The sequence below is a fragment of the Cupressus sempervirens genome, chromosome 4, assembly GCF_028749045.1.
Source record: "Cupressus sempervirens isolate cs-2001-9-10 chromosome 4, ASM2874904v1, whole genome shotgun sequence".
NCBI lineage: Eukaryota > Viridiplantae > Streptophyta > Pinopsida > Cupressales > Cupressaceae > Cupressus > Cupressus sempervirens.
In genome coordinates, this window is record NC_143121.1 from 649,799,484 (window position 1) to 649,817,026 (window position 17,543).

A 17,543-nucleotide genomic window follows, 5' to 3' on the forward strand; every position below is an offset into this window, starting at 1 on the left:
ATGCTGCTTTAGAAACCATGGAAAACTCAAAACATTCCCATTAAACTATAGACTTCTCATTACTACCCATTAAAATGGATTTTTGAATTTAAAATATATGTTTTCTTATTGGTGCAACTCCTTTTTCTCTACAGTCTTTTCATTTTTTTGCTTGAGAAATTAGAGGAAAAAAAGTCCTTAGGGAGTTGTAATAGTTACTGACAATGCACAACCATGTGTTGTTTCCTTTGCAGATTATGTGATGTGGCCTTTTGCATGTTATCTTTTCATTGAGAGCATTGACCTATATGTGATTGTCATAGTTGAAATTCAATAAAGGTGCCATTGTTGCTATTGTAGATTAATTCCACTCTTTAAATTTTTGAGCCTCAAAAATTTGAGCAAAAATAAGGTTGGAGCAATGAAATTGTGGCAACGTGTCATTTTGAGTTTCATTGCCTTGTTGTGCTTCCAAGGTTTGCATGCATTATCATGTGGCTTGTTTTTACTTCAACAGTTTGCATGTGGGTTGCAGAAAAAGTAACTCAATACTACTATACTTTAACATTTTGCATTTTATTTTGGTTTTATGAACCAGTTTTTTTACATTCGATGTTTTTAAATTGTAAGTTGTACATAATTATGTAATGATCTAATAGGGATTTGGAACATCACACGTGAAAGCAATTTTTTCAAAGATCAAAGAAATCCAAGGTGATTCATTTCATTTCATGAACCTTAGTTTGTAAACTTGTTCAAAGCATACAACACAAACAATTTATGTAAAGATTGTGTTTGTTGTTTAAACATTTTTTGACAAGAAAAACCACAAAAAATCTTGGCATCTCTTTAACAATGTGCAATATATATAGGTTTGATTTTTTGTAAGCAGGGAAAAAATCCTTGCATGTATTTTTTGGGAAAGATCTGGTGGAAGGTAAAATAGAAAGGCACCAATCTTCTCACTGACAAAGCAGCTAGACCAGGTTGAGTATGCAGTGGAAGCCATCGATAAGCAGGGGCAGTTGTTGGGATTGAATAAGAAAATTACAAGATCCATGATTATATGGTATGTGTCATGGCTAGAATTATGGCTAATTCCAACATTCTCATGAGCATGGCTAGGATTCATGCCCAACATTACACTTTTCCTTATCAAGGCCTTTAGACCTGCTAGTTCAATCCCTTTGTGATGTGATGCAAGGATACACCAACTTTGGGGGACTTTGTCTCTTTGGCATATCCTTCTTGTTTGTTGGGTGGGATAAGATCTATAGCTTCTAGCTTTACATGACTGATCCAAAAAAAACTATGGCAAAAGGATGGCTACAACCAAAAATGCCAGTATACAATCTATGTTCAAGTGGGAATATAAGGAGGGTATAAGAATGAAGATGCATGTCATCTCTCATGAGAAAGTGGAATATAATTAGGTGTTTTTAAACTCATTTTTTAGTATACTACCACATTTATACATGTCTAGGATTCATTGGAGAAATTGCACCAAAAGGCCAACCTTACCCATCTTACACCAAAATCTTCTTGATGCCAATTAAACTGAGGTTGTGTGCTTTCTAGTTTGGAAATTTTTAGTTACTCATATTGCATTTATATTTGAAAGGTAAATTTCCATAGTCATATAGAAATTTCCTTTGAAGATGTATCCATGTAATAGAAAGGTCGTTTCAGCATAGCTTGGAGAAAAATGGAAGCATTAGTTTATAAGTTTTGGATTATTGCACTTAATATTCACCTTCTAGTTATTTCCTCAAACAAAATATGAGGTTGTAATCTCAATTAGAAATTTGATAGGCAACTTTTATTTCCTTTCTTTTCAATCCATGGTTATTATTTACTCTTTTTCAGGCATATATTTTAATAAATACACACATGTCAGGTACCATGATATAATTAGAGTGGAATAATTCCCCCCATTCTTAATGATCAAAGATTCACACTTATTTCTTAGTTTCATTAATCTATTGTTCCCCAATATTTGTTGTCACTGTGAGGAACCTTATCGAAACTCAATTCTATAACATATGGGTTTTGGCCTCGGGCTATGAATCATAGTTGATGCAATCAAGGATGGGTTACGCACTAAAGGCAACCAATCCAATGCACTAATATTATATTCATGAAATTTTACTCATGTTTGCATATCTATTTCAATTCTTCTCAATTCTCTCTCCTTGCATAAGGTAGGGACTTGAACCCTACAAAGCCCTTGTTTTTAGATATCTTTTTATTATGGTTTGTTTTATATATTATACAAAATTTTGTATTGTTGAATTGTTTTGATATTGTTCATTGAGAACAATGGGAAGATATAGTTTGTTTGTTAAATTAATCATTATCAATATGGTTGCAGTAATTTTTAAATCAAATGTTTTTAAACAAAATCAAAATAAATATTTATCAAATATTACTATAAGAATTAAATTTAATATCTTTAATATTATAAAAGAATAATTTCCACAATAAAGTAAAATAAATAAACATCTGAAATGAAAATTAAATGTCAAGTATTGAATTTAAAATTAGGGTTAATTTAGGAGTTTACATAATGGTTCTAGTATTATCATTAGGGTTAATGTTTAGGGGCATAATCAAGTGTTTAGGGGTTTTAAATAGGATTATGGTTAGCTTAGAGTTTAAATTGGGTTAAAATTATGTCTAGGTTAGGGTTATGGTTAGGGTTAGGGTAAGGGTTGGAGTTGGGGTTCAAGGTTAAGATTAGGAGAATGTTTTAGTTTTATAGTCTTGAATTTGATAATGTAAATATATTTATAGTCAATCATTTGATAGTTTTTTAATAATTGGATGAAAATAAATTTGTTTTGAATTGTGCTTTCCTTGTATGCAATTTCGTATTATTTTTATATATACTATGAATTATAGATTGATTCATACATAATTTTGTATTGTCTTTATATTGTTCATAGAAAATGATTGTTCAATAGATATTAAAAAAAATGACAAATTATTTACCATCATTATGGTTGAGGTTGGTTGAGCTCTTGTCAAGAATGGAGGGATATGTCGTAGGTTTGGAATTAGCTGGAGATGGGAGGGGTCACCACTTATTTTGAAAGACTTCATGAATTCAACCCTATAGCTACTATGGAGTTTTTGAAAGATTGGATGAAGTATAATGTCACCATGTATGGAGTCTCTTTCTCTCTTCACACCTTCTTTATTTAAGAGTTGACTGGTCTAGCGACTGAAGGCTTAAACTTTTCCAAGGAAAGAAATACTATTGAGGATGCTTTACAAAAATTTCCCAAGGATGATGCATAAAGAAAAGAATTAGTTAATGTTGGCGATTTATTTTCAAATAAGAAAATCAAGCATATATGGAGGCACATTTTAAGCTACATTAGGGATTATTTGTCTTTAGATGGTAAAAAAATTAGGTTCATTATTTCAATTTCATCATTTTTAAAGTAGCTTTGCTATGAGGACCAAATTTATTTCCTCTAATATATCATGAAATCTTTGAATGGAACCTTGGTTAGCCATAGGAAGAAATCTACTCAGCTATCTTGCATGAAGATCATATTCATCTCTTTGTAGAATATTGTGAAGCCAGAATTCTCAATGCTACTTTGAAAATCAAGAAAGAGGGTGGCTTCGGGAACAAAAACAAAACCCTTGGTTCTCATAAAAAGAGAAAATGTATTAAGAGTGATGATATTAGGATGGATATGGGGGATGAGGATGATGTCTCCTTAGATGAATACCAGGATAAGAAGATTTCAAAGGATTTGTGGGAAGACAATGGGGATGGAATGGGAATAAGGGATGATAGTGAGGAGACCCCCACTATTAAGAAACAAAAAAATGCCTCAAAGAACTATCTCAAAGGACCAGCAACAAGAAAAATGACAACATGAAGGAGAGCCCTATTATCAACATCATTGGGTACTCTTCCTTAGAATCTAAGGAAATTCAACCTATGGAGGAAATAAAGGGTTTTGGGGATATTAACCCTAATATATCTTTGAATCCTATGGAAAATTTCACTAAAATTAAGGAAACAACTGAGATTACTTCTTCCTTTGATAGTTGGGTGTACAATGAGATCCCCTCCATAAAAAATTTGGTGGAAAATTTGGATAAGGGTTTGCATAATGAAGTAGAGGCAATGAAAAGAAGGGATAAAATTATAACAAGTCAACTTAATGAGGTGGAAGGAAGAATTAATAAGTTTCTAAAGGATAATGATAGTAGGATTTTTTCTTCCATCTAGAATATCATGACTGGATAATGAAAAATGAACTTAGAGAGCATTGAGCTAAATGTGGACATGAATAGAAAAGACAACAAGCAAAAGTAGGAGGTATTGATGGCCTAGGGAAAAGAACAAGAGGACTTCTTAACAAGAAGAAGGTGACTTTGGTGGTAAAGAATGATGAAGATGATCCACATATTATAGAGGTTTAGGTTGCTAAGGCTCTAAAGGAGTTGGCTTAGTTTCTATTTTTTGTGGTATTTTGGTTTTTATTAGCTTTATCATTTGTTGTTGGTTTTATGTTCTTGTTTGTTGGATTTTTATCATGGCTCATCTGTATTTTCCACCATAGTTCTACTTTTGGAATCTTTTATTATATCCTATTATTTTCTACTTGTGGGTTTTCGGTCGCTGTAAAACTGATTTTGACTTAAATCCAAAATAATGGTAGTGGTTGAGTTTGATTATTGAATTTTTTTAAAATATAATTATAATAAATATTTACCATATATGATTGTAAAAATTAAATTAAATATCTTTATAAATTATAAACTAAAAATTTAATATAAAATAAAAATCTTAAGTATGTAAGAATAACCACAATGCCAATTTTGTCCTATGGAAGAAAATTTTGAAAACTAGAAGTCTAATTAGAAGAGGTAGCTATAACCAAAAAGGAAATGGTAGAAAAGGCCTATTTAGGGAAGAAATTTTGAAGGATGAGATTTCTATTAAGGAGGCTGTGAATGACTAGGGTCTAACTGACTAGTTATAGGTGTATGTTGGGGAGAAAGTGGAAAACTACTTAGAATGGGAGAATGGTAATGCCAAATGGAAGAACCTTATTAACCTATGGCATGTCAAATTGGAAGCTAGAATAATTAGACATGTTAGAAAAGAGGTAGTTATCTCCCTTATGAATGCCATCCCTGAATCTACTCTCTTTAATCAATATCTTGAGGATAAATGGTTGTGGAGATATAATAGCAATAGCTTCTTCTCTGTTAATTTGGCCTATAGAGTGCTTGAGGACTCCTTTGATGCTGATTTTTTTTGGAAAATCATTTGGACCTATAACTTGCTACCAAAAATAATTTTTTTTTGGTGGGTTGTGGCTCATGGAAAAATCCTCACCCTCGATAACCTACCTAAATGTGGCCTCCAATTGGCTAACAAATGTGCCATGTGTGAAAAGAATGCTAAGTCTATTAATCATATCATGTTACATTGCCAGTTCATAGTTGAGATTTGAAATCTAGTACTCAAGGAGTGTAATCTTGCTATGGCTTTTCTAGCAAATATTATGGACATGATCTTACAATGGAAGATGTTGCCCTTCTCCCACCCTATCTTGGTCAATACTTGGTGAATTATTTTTCCTATGGTTAGTTAGTGTGTTAACAATGATTCAAATATGAAGACTACATTCTTTGACATCTTTAGCTTCACAATGTTTTCCAGCAACTGTGTTTTGACAATCTCACACATTGACTTTTCTTTTCTCAACTATCATCACATAGGTTGCATGCATAAAACCTGTTGGCACAAAGTTTAATCTAATAACTATGATTCAATTTGTATCAAATAATTTTTCTCAATGCTTTAACTCCCTTGTCCTAAATCATGTCAACTTTCATGTTTCTTCCATCAAATCTGGTGTACAAGTTTGTCTCAAAAACCTTTCTCACATTTCTGTCATTTACATGATTGCATCTCGCATTGCTTAAACTTGTGACCTTGTGAATTAGGTCATTATCAATTGTGATTGACACATTACCTATCCAAAACGTCTCTTCATGAAATCTACTCAATATGATTTTGGTCCAATCATGATTATCAAATTTTTTGCAGAACATATACTTGATCAAATTCAACTCATTTAGGTGTGCATATTCAGATTTAACTGTTAGGTCACTATTACACATGAATTTGAAATCCTTATGTATGTCTTTATCTCCAATGCTTTAAAAATTTCAATGAATGTAACTTCAAACATCCTTCAAAGCACATTTGATGGGATTTGCAAAAATGCTCCTAAAAAATCATCTATAAGAGAAATGAATGGGTGTTTCTTGAACTTATCCCTCGGCCTTTCACTTGCATCATATACTATTTAACTTTCCATAATGCTTAACTATATACACTAAAAATTCAATTCAAGCTTCATAAAATACCTTTATAATCTTATTTAGGACTTCTACAAATTCAAACTTCAAACACCTTTCTTAGAACTTGAATTTATTGTCAAATCATTCTCAAATCACTTTAAACTCTTTGCATGATCAAATGGTACTCACAATCTTGTTCACAATCCTTAAATTACTACAAGTCAAACTCTACATTAAATGCACATCTAGGCCACACAAAAAGTCACTAATTAACGATAAACTTTTTTTATGTTTTACAACTTCCTACGATAATATCTAAGCTTGTGCATGTGACCATAACATCCTCTCTATGTCTTCTACCTAGAGTTAATTGTGCAACTTCTAATTCATTCTCTAACATTAGTTCTAACTAACTGATGCTCTATCTCTATTGAAATTGCTTTATTCAAATAGGATGAGTAATAAACAATTTTTGACTTCAATTTCCCTTTAAGTGCATAAAAATAATACTCTTTTAATACTGTAAGTACTTTTTGGATCCTTATCTTTCACAAATACTTCTTTGAATTCATCAACATGTTCTTTGATTTCTTCTTTCCAAATGCTATCACTGCTACTACCATTCCTTCTGTCATTTTTTTTTATGTTCCTTGTAGGATCGTGTAGAAGTTCCTTCTATCCATTCTACAAAATCTTGTTGTGTGTCCAAATTTATTACATACCTAACATATAGGTGCATTCTTTCTCTGATTGGTTCCATTCTGACTTTTAGGTGCTCTGTATTTCCTTGCAATATATCCAGGATTGTTACACTTGTAATATATGAATTGTTTCCTTTCACCATTAGATCTTTCACCATCATTAGATCTACTATGGGATCTTCCTCTTTCATAACCTTCATGGTTAGTATTTTTAAGCATTCTAATATTCCTATTATTACCATCAAATTTAGGTTTCTTACATTCTATTGCTTTATGTCCATAACCATGACAATTATAACAATATAAATTAGTAATTTAGGTTTAAAAGACTTACCTATGAGATATCTCTTCATATGACCAACTTCATTATATATGAGACACTTACCTTTGAGTTCATGTCTAACTTATTTAGATGATTTATCTTTCTTAGGTTCATCAACTTGCTTTGTTAGCTTAGGTTCATCAGATTTCTCAAACAAATCAACTAGTTCCACTCTCTTATCAATTTATTTAGTCTTAGGGGTTTCTACAACTGGATCTGGTTCTTTTCCAACTTCAATTTTCTTGGCCAATTTATTAATAAGTCATAAGAGGGTCTCTGATAAAATATATGTTGTTTTTTAGTGTGGAGCTTGATCAGTCCCCAAGTGGGAGATTGTTAGATTGTGGTGATTGATTAGGAAAGTATTGTACATACTTCATAAATTCTTTGGGGCTCAGAGCAGCACCCTAAAAATTTTGTTGAGCCCTATTTTATCAGGATTTTGGGCCAACATGTAATTATTAATTATAACCCTAAAGTGGTAAATATACTTGTATAAAAGAGTTTAGGGTTATGGATTGTTATATAGTTGTGATGCAAAATTGGTTCTTGCGACAATATTGAGTTGTAAGGGATTACAGATTGTAATCAGGTTATAATCACTGGATCATAATAATATCAGACTTGTTATTTAGTGGATGTAGCCAAAGGATTGGGTGAACCACGTTAAATCTTGGTGTCTTGTGTTCTTTTTTGTGTGATCTATTATTTTTTGATATTGCTTATATTTGCATGTAATTGTTATTTTTGTTTGTGGTTTAATCCTAACAAGTGGCATTAGAGCAAGGTTGTTTTTTTAGTTATCCTCTATAGGAAATTCTTATGGTTGAGTGGGAGCGATGGCAGACAAGGGAAAGCTGAGGGTTGACAGGTTTACTGGGTAGAACTTCCAGTTATGGAAGATGCAAATGGAAGACTATCTTTATCAGAAGGATTTATGGAAGTTGTTGGAAGGCAAAGCCAAGAATCAAGGATCTATGTCAAATGATGAATGAGATCTTTTAGACAGAAAGGCACTTGGAAGCATTCAATTATGCCTGGAACCATCGGTGGCATTTAATATTACAAAAGTGAAGACAACAAAAGAGTTGATGAAAACCCTAGCGACACTATATAAAAAGTCCTCTGCTTCAAACAAGGTATTTTTAATGAAGCATTTATTTAATATGAAAATGGCAGGAGGTGGATCTATTGTAGATCATTTAAATGAATTTAATACTATTACTAGTCAGTTATCTTCTATGGCTATCAATTTTGAAGAAGAAATTATGGCTCTCTTGATTTTGTGTTCTTTGCTTGAAAGCTAGAATGGCTTGGTAATGGATGTGAGTAATTCTATTCTTGATCTAGTACCCTAAAATATGATGATGTGATCGGTGTCATTTTGAGTGAGAAAACTTGTAGGAAATCCTTAGGTGGATCTACATCAGGAAGTGCTTTGAATGCACAAAGTAGGGGCAGAATGACTAAGAGAGGAAGTAATTCTGGAAATCATGGAAAATCAAGAGGAAAGTTAAAGGGGAGGAGGTCTCAATCAAGAGGACTAAATGACTACTAGTACTATGGGAAACCATGTCATAAAAAGAAAGATTGCTAGAATTGAAAGAGAAATGAAGGAGATAAACTAGATAGAGACAAGGAGGCAATAACAAATCCGAAGAGGATGCTTTGCTTTTGTCTTTAGAAAGTGTTGATGATTCATGGGTTTTAGATTCTAGTGCTTCATTTCATGCTACACCTCATAGAGATTATTTCATTGATTATGTCCAAAGGGATTTTGGGCTTGTTTATTTGGGGGATAATGAACCCTATCAGATTGTTGGAAAGGGAAAAATTAAGATTAAGTAGCAGAATGGGAATCATTGGCTACTACGTGAGATAAGACATGTTCCAAGGCTGAGTAGGAATTTAATTTCAGCAGGGCAGTTTGGTGATGAGGGTTGTGTAGTTACTTTTAATGATAAAAATTAGAAGGTTTCAAAAGGTTCCCTTGTAGTAGCAAAATGTAAGAAAGTAGGCACCTTATATCTTTGTATAGGTCATATTGTTCCTTCTACTTTAATTGTTTTAGAGAAAAATGAATGTTTAGGAACAATTGCTACAGTTGAGTAGGGAGAACAAATAGCTGTTGTAAATTTTGATACAATGTTGTGGCACAATAGACTTGGACACATGAGTGAGAAAGGTATGAAAGTACTTCATTCAAAGAAAATTTTACTAGGTTTGAAATGTGTTAATATGGATTTCTGTGAAAGTTGTGTGTATGGCAAACAAAAGAGAGTGATTTTTGTAAAGACTGGGAAGGAAAACAAAAAGGACAAATTAGAGCTTGTGCATATTGATGTATGGGGACTGACTCAGGTATCTTCCCTTGGTGGCTCTCATTATTATGTTACATTTATTGATGATGCAACTAGAAAAGTATGGGTTTATTTCCTTAGATAGAAATCTGATGTATTTCAAACTTTTAAAAAATGAAAATGCTTGGTTGAAAATGAGACTGGTAAGAAATTAAAATGTTTTAGATCTGATAATGGTGGTGAGCATTGCAATCATGAATTTGAAGATTATTACTCCACTAATGGTATTCATAGATAGAAGACTGTTCCAAGGACTCCATAGGAAAATGGAGTGGCTGAACGCATGAACAAGACTATAATGGAGTGTGCAAGGAGCATGAGGTTGCATGTTGGGTTGCCCTTATACATGTGGGTGGAGGCTATTAATACTACTGTATATTTGATTAGTAGAGGTCCCTCTACTCCTTTGGGTTGTGGTATTCCAGAGGAAGCATGGACTGGTAAGAAGGCGAGTTATTCTTTTCTCAAGACCTCCAGTTGTGAAGCTAAGTTAAAGAAGTTTGTATTTGTTGGATATGGCATTAATGAATTTGGTTATAGGCTTTGGAATTTTGAAAATTATAAAATTTTAAGAAGTAGGGATGTCATATTCAATGAGAAAGTGTTGTACAAAGATCTGTTGTAGTAGCATGAGAAGAAAGAAGATGATTATCTAATGCTAGATGATACTCCAAAAGCTAATGTTCTAGCCATTCCTCATGATGTGCAACAACCGCAACAACAAATACCACACACACCAATGAATGTTAGATGGTTAACCCAACAAATTAGACCTCTAGAAAGATTCTCTCCCACTTTGTATTCAATTTTACTTATTGATGCTGGTGAACCTGAATGTTATGATGAAGTTATGCAGGCAGATACTAAGATTCAGTGGGAGTTTGCAATGAAAGATGAAATGGACTCTTTGCTGAAGAATAAGACATGAGATTTATGCAAATTTTCTGCAAGTAAAAAGGATTTACAGAATAAGTGGGTTTATAGGTTGAAAGAAGAGGAAGGAGGTAAGAAAAGATTTAAAGCTAGGTTAGTTGTGAAAGGATTTGCATAGAAAAAGGGCATTGATTTTGATGAGATATTTTCTCCTATTGTTAAGATGACTTCTATCCATACTATTTTAAGTCTTATGGTGACTGAATATTTGCATTTAGAGTAGCTTGATGTCCTTCATGGTGATTTGGATGAAGAGATATATATGGCTCAACCACAGGGATTTGCAATCAAAGGTAAGGAGAACTTAGTGTGCAAATTGAAGAAAAGTTTATATGGCTTGAAGCAAACACCTTGGTAATGGTATCTGGAATTTGATAGTTTTATGCATGAGCATGGATACAATAGGTGTCATTTAGATCATTGTGTTTATTTTAAGAGGTTGGATGATGACAACTACATTATTTTATGTTTATATGTTGATGATATACTTGTCGCTGGGTCTAACATGGATCACATTAATGGGTTGAAACACCAATTAGCACATGCATTTTCTATGAAGGATTTGGAGGCAGCAAAACAAATCCTTGGTATGAAGATTTGCAGAGATAGGAAGAATAGGAAATTCATGTTATCTCAGGTTGATTATGTTGAGAAGGTGTTGCAATATTTCTCTATGGAGAATGCTAAAGCTTTTAGCACACCTTTACCTGGTCATTTGAAGTTGACTAAGGAGATGTGTCCTAACACATTGGAAGAGGAGGATAAGATGTCCAAGGTACCCTATGCTTTAGCTGTAAGAAGCTTGATGTATGCTATGGTATGTACTGGGCCAGATATTGCACATGCAGTGGGAGTTGTTAGCAAGTATATGAGTCATCTAGGAATTGAGCATTGGAATATCGTCAAATGGATTCTTAGATATTTGAGAGGAACATCTAATAAGTGTTTACACTTTGGGGGCTCTACTACTGATTTATAGGGCTATGTTGACTCATATTTGGTAGGATATATTGATACCAGGTGGAGTACTACAAGTTATGTCTTTACTATTGGTGGGGCAGCTGTGAGCTAGGTTTCTAGGTTGCAAAAGGTTAATGCTTTATCCACTATAGAGGAAGAGTATGTAGTTGCTATAGAGGTAGCCAAGGAGATGATATGGCTTTAGTTCTTCTTAGAAGAATTGGGACACCCTCAAAGGGATAATTATTTGTTTACAAATAGTCAAAGTGCCATTCATCTTGCAAAGAATTTAGCTCTGCATTCAAAGACCAAACACATATAGTTGCAATACCATTTCATTCAGTCAGTTTTGGAGGATGGATAGTTAAAGCTGGAGAAGATACATACAAATGACAATCGATCAGATGTGTTGACAAAGGTAGTAACAAGGGAGAAGCTAAACTCCTCTTCATCTTTGGTTGCTCTTCTAGATTGAACATGAATAAAAGAATTGCATAGTCCAAGGTGGTTTGATCCAGTGGGAGCCTCATGGAGTAGTGGCATAGCTACTAGATTAGTCTCCAAGTGGGAGATTGTTTTTTAGTGTGGAGCCTGATCAGCCCCCAAGTGGGAGATTATTAGATTGTGGTGACTAATCAGGAAAGTATTGTACATACTTCATAAATTCTTTGCCAAAAAAATTTTGGGCCCTATTTTATCAGGATTTTGGGCCAGTTCATGTAATTATTAATTATAACCCTAAAGTAGTAAAAATACTTGTATAAAAGAGCTTAGGGTTAAGGATTATTATCTAGTTGTGATGCAAAATTGGTTCTTGTAGTAGTATTGAGTTGTAAGGGATTATAGATTGTAATTAGGTTATTATCATTGGATCGTAATAATATCAAACTTGTTGTTTGGTGGACGTAGCCCAGGGATTGGGTGAACCACATTAAATCTTGGTGTCTTGTGTTCTTTTATGTGTGATCTATTATTTTATTTTATTGGTTATATTTGCATGTAATTGTTATTTATGTCTATGGTTTAATCCTAATAGGGCCTAAAAGGTCTTTAAGAGGGTATTTAAGATAATTAAGTGGAATTATCTAGTGGGTAGACTTAGAAGTTTGAGAGTGATGGGTGGTAGACTAGGTTTTAGGTGGGATTAGAATTAAATTAAATAAGATTTAATTTAATCATAGGATTATACAATTTAATAAAGTAGAGGGAAATTAAATAAATTAGTATTTATTTAAAGGAGACTTATGAAGCATTGTGCATTAAATAAACTTAATACATTAGGGAAGTGAACCTATTTAATTAAATAAGTAGAGGAACATGAAAAAATATAATTAATTAATAAATAATTAATTATAGTGTCAAGGGAGATATTAAATCAATTCATATAGTGTTTAGGACACTTTTAAGTGTTTACATTTTGTCCCTTTTTGATGTAGTGTTAGGACGACATTGCATCAAAGGAAAGAAAATATAGGTTTCCCTGACGAGGAGAGGAGTCACAAGAGTTGTGGCATAGTGACGACAAGGGAGGAGGGTGCCCCCTTAAGGAAATGGGGTAAAAAAGTATATATTTTGCCCCATTTTCTCAAAAATAGATATAGGAAGGAAACCAAAAATAATAAGGCTGAAAGGAGGCCTTGCATGACTTGGTAAGATCAAAATGAAGTTGGGTGAATTGGATAGTGATTAATCTAAATGCATCCTAACCACATGAATGCATGGAATTCAGTTGTGTTCATATGGGAGAGCACACTCTAGTTTGATATTGCAATAGGATTTATGCTTAAAATGCTATAGTAGCATAGATGGAAAGCTTCCTTTGCATGAACTAGACTCTTAATATACAATGTAGATTTTGTAGCTATGATGGAACAAATGAAAAATACATGCTGGAGAGGTTTGGGCACACCCAAAGTATTTTCAAGGATCTTGGTGGAAAGTGTGCTAACCTGTTACCCTCGATGAGTAATGCATAACCATAACTCAAAAATGACATAGATGTGCTAAAGAATCATAAAAATAGATCATATCACAAAATGACCTGTGTAATCAAGTTAAGTAGTTCAAATGATACCAAGATACTGAAGATTCAGGTACACTTGGGGAGGCTATCACTGACACACAAAGATAAAATCAACAAAATACCTTATGACCAAGTAGTCATTCAGTCCACAATTATTTCCATGAACTTATTTTGATGATGAATCTATTAAGCTAGTGTAGGAAGGATGCGACCTATAAGGGAAAAATTGATTGCTTGATTGAATTGTATTGAAATGTTTGTGATTGTTCACTGGCAATCATATGAAAGGAACAAGGTTCTCAAATCATTTAGTCCCAATGTGAATTTGTGTAAGTTTATTTGTGGTCACTATTTGATAAGCTCAGTTTGACGGGATGAAGCTCAACGTCATAAGATTAGATGATGAATAGAAGAATCTGGACAAGATGGTGGACGTAGGAAGAACTTGATTGAATGATCTTAATGATGTTGATAATATTGGGTTAGAAGTAAAAGATAGTTAGATAAGATGGAAAGTGATGTGTATGAAAATATTAGAAGGAAATATAATTAGAGTAGAGGATACATGAATTGATTGAATTGATGAAAATGACTAGATTGGGACCACTAACAAGGGAGAACCAAGGAATAATAAATGGATGAAATGAATGGTGAAAGATTATGGGGGGCCAAAGGATATGGTATCAGACAATGGGGAGCCAAGGACCATGCTTCAAAGGAGTTTAAATGCCCCATACCAAGGATAGGAACAAAAATGGAAGGAGAGATGGTGGGAAAATATGCATGGAAATGGAAATATGGCATAGGGATACATGAAGGCTTGTGTATTATTTCCAAAGGATATATGGATATTATTATTATTTCTTTTTTTTGTTTTTTTGGTTCCTCTAGTTTTGATCTCAAGAAAAGGTATGAAAGTGGAAGAGATATGAATACAAAAAAGAGATGGTATGACTATGAAACGAAGGAAATGAATGGGACAATTAAGATCAAGGGTATATGAAAGGAGGATGGGAGTATGTAGGAATATGGATGGAGGATGGATAAAATGAACATGACAAGGACTATGGGATACAAGTTATGGATATGATGTCAAGATCAAATATGTGAAAGGATGGTGGGAGTATGTAGGATAATGTGTAAGGGATATGTCGAGTGAGCATGGATGGATGGAAGGAAAATGATAGTCAAGATAAAGATAGACAAGGATAATGAACATTATATGGAAATATTGAAGACATGTAAGGCAATGCAGTATGGATGGGGCTTGCCCCTGATGTATAGTGCAAGTCAAAGAGGACAAGTGAATGGATAGATAACTAGAATTGGAAGACAATGTATACATTATAGGGAAACTGATGGAGAACTTGAGCATCTATTTACATGGATGGTATCACTTGATATTTCTTCTTATTTCTTTTTCTTTGTCATTTTCAAGGAATTTTTACTATTTTCTCATAGATGTTGGTAGGATAGTGCAAAGAAGGATGAAATGGGTTGGAAAATGGAAGTCAAGGACTTATGAAAAAGTTTGGATTAATGGGTTGGAGTGGTTGGGAGGAAGACATAGTTGATGGATGCTAGGTTGAAATATTTGTGAATGAGTGGATGAAGGAGGTGGAAAGATCATCATTGAAACACACCTTGAAGGGTGATGGAAAGGAGGAAATCTCATAGGATATGTAGAAGAAATTTTGAATTTTTGGATATTGGAACCCAAAATGGATGAAGGAGATGATGGATTTATGATGGTGGATGTTGGGACATAAGGATCCAAAATAGAGTTGGTAAATGGAAGTTTGGATGATTTATGAATGAGGGAAGCCTTTGAATTATCAAGATTAGATGCCATTTTTAAGTTTTCATTCAGAATATTTTCTTCATTAAGTAGATTTGGAATCCACTTAATTTTTGCATTTTTTATTTTGAGCCTTTGAAGCCTTCTGATTTCTTCTTTCTTTTGGATCATAGTTTTCTTTTTTTGAACATGTCGTTTAGAATGGACATGTTGATCCTTGGATTTTTGCAGATTTTTAGCTTCATTCACTTCATTTTTGGCATCAAATTTGCCTCCATTGGCCATGGTATGGGGGCATAAAGATACATGGTATAGAGAGTTTATGGATGAAATTATGGATGGTGAAAACTAGAAGGAATTCAAGGATGTGTGCCTTTGTTGATCTTTATTAGGAGCATGAGGGGATGAAGTGGAAGAATTAGATATTGTGGATGGATGCATGTAAGGACCCAAAATGAATGGAAGGGTTTGGCTTTGGAACATAAGGACCCAAAATGAATGGAAATGAGGAAGGAAGTGAATTATGGATACAAGGTCCCCAAAATGAACTTGGAATATGGATGATTGGAACATTTAGGTCTGGATGGAGGAATTTTGGATTTGGAAGGGGTGGAAGGTGTACCCACATCTTCAGACATTCTTTCTTCAATGGGATACTTATCATTTTTAATACAAGGTGTGAGTCCATGTATATGGGGTTCATGAGTGGATTGGATAGGTGTGATAGGGTCATGTACATGATTAGGATAATGTGGGGGATTATAAGGGATGATAGGATCTTGAGATGGATTGGGATCATGAAATACAAATAAAGGGGTACTTTGATCTTGACTTATAAGAACATCATGTGGTGGAATGGAAGGAATAAGATGGAGAGGAATCATTAATGTGTGTGGTACATGGAATGTATTGATCTTGATTAGGAAGGGGATTATGAGATGGATTAAGAGGGATAAATGGATTTTGAGGGATAAGGGAATTATGGGATGGAGAATTGCTTGGATCTAGAGGAGAAGAGTAATCCGTAATGGCATGCTTTGGAAAAATTTCTTGACAATGGCTTTGGGTGATTGGATCACTTCATTTTTAGTTTGGTACTTAGACAAGCTTTCTACCAATGATTGTGGGACAAAGGAATACTTATTACAGGGTGGGGATGATGTTGATTTTGGAGGATTAGGACTGTGTGGTGATTGGGCATTATGTAGGGGATTGGGATGATGGTTTTGGACATTCAACTCAAAGTATGAGGAATTACATGAAGGATTTAGGTTGGCTGGGACGTGAGGATTATGGACTTGGAAGCATGGTGGAAGGGGACATATGTTTTGGAAGGTAGATAAAAAAAACCTAACTTGTCAGGAGCACATGTAAACAAGAAAAGATAGTTATACATGTACATCAAAGATTCAAAGTAAATCCAAATACAACTAATCCTATACTTGAGTTTTACAACTTAATACAACCAAAAATAAAGATTCCTCATGCAACCTCGAAGCAACTCAACAAGGGCACCTACAAGAGGCCTTGTTGGTGTGCTCAATAGTGAGAGATGTGGATGTGCTCTCCTACACACAACTATTTAATGAAACACATGATGATTTGAAATGAAATGCAAGATGTATAAAACTAACTATATGTGAAGAGAATGATTCAAACAATGGTTATGGATACAACTATGCTCAAATCATTCAAAGATGGTGAATATGGATGTAAGAAAATAAACTAAGTTATCAATGCAAGAAATGAAATCTAACAACTACCAAAGAGTTAGCAACAATGCATGAAATGACCAAGAGCTCTAGAACTATACTAGCATGATAACAATGCAAATGAGGGAGATGAAGAATGCTTGAGACAATGGCTCTATTTATAGTATTGAGAGGCCTTGAGGAGGTGGCATCTATGTGGCATCCACATAGGTGCCACAAGGGAGAAATGTGGGCTAAGGGGACAAGCCATGCAAAGTTCAACATAAGATTTTTTTGTGATTGAGATGGTTGAAGGTGTGTTCACACATATGTGAGCAACCTTGGAGAAAGGAAAGGGGACACGTGTGTAAGAGCGTAAGAGGCTTCTGGAGGAATTAATGAAATGGGGGGCTTTCTTGGATTTTGAGTTGCTC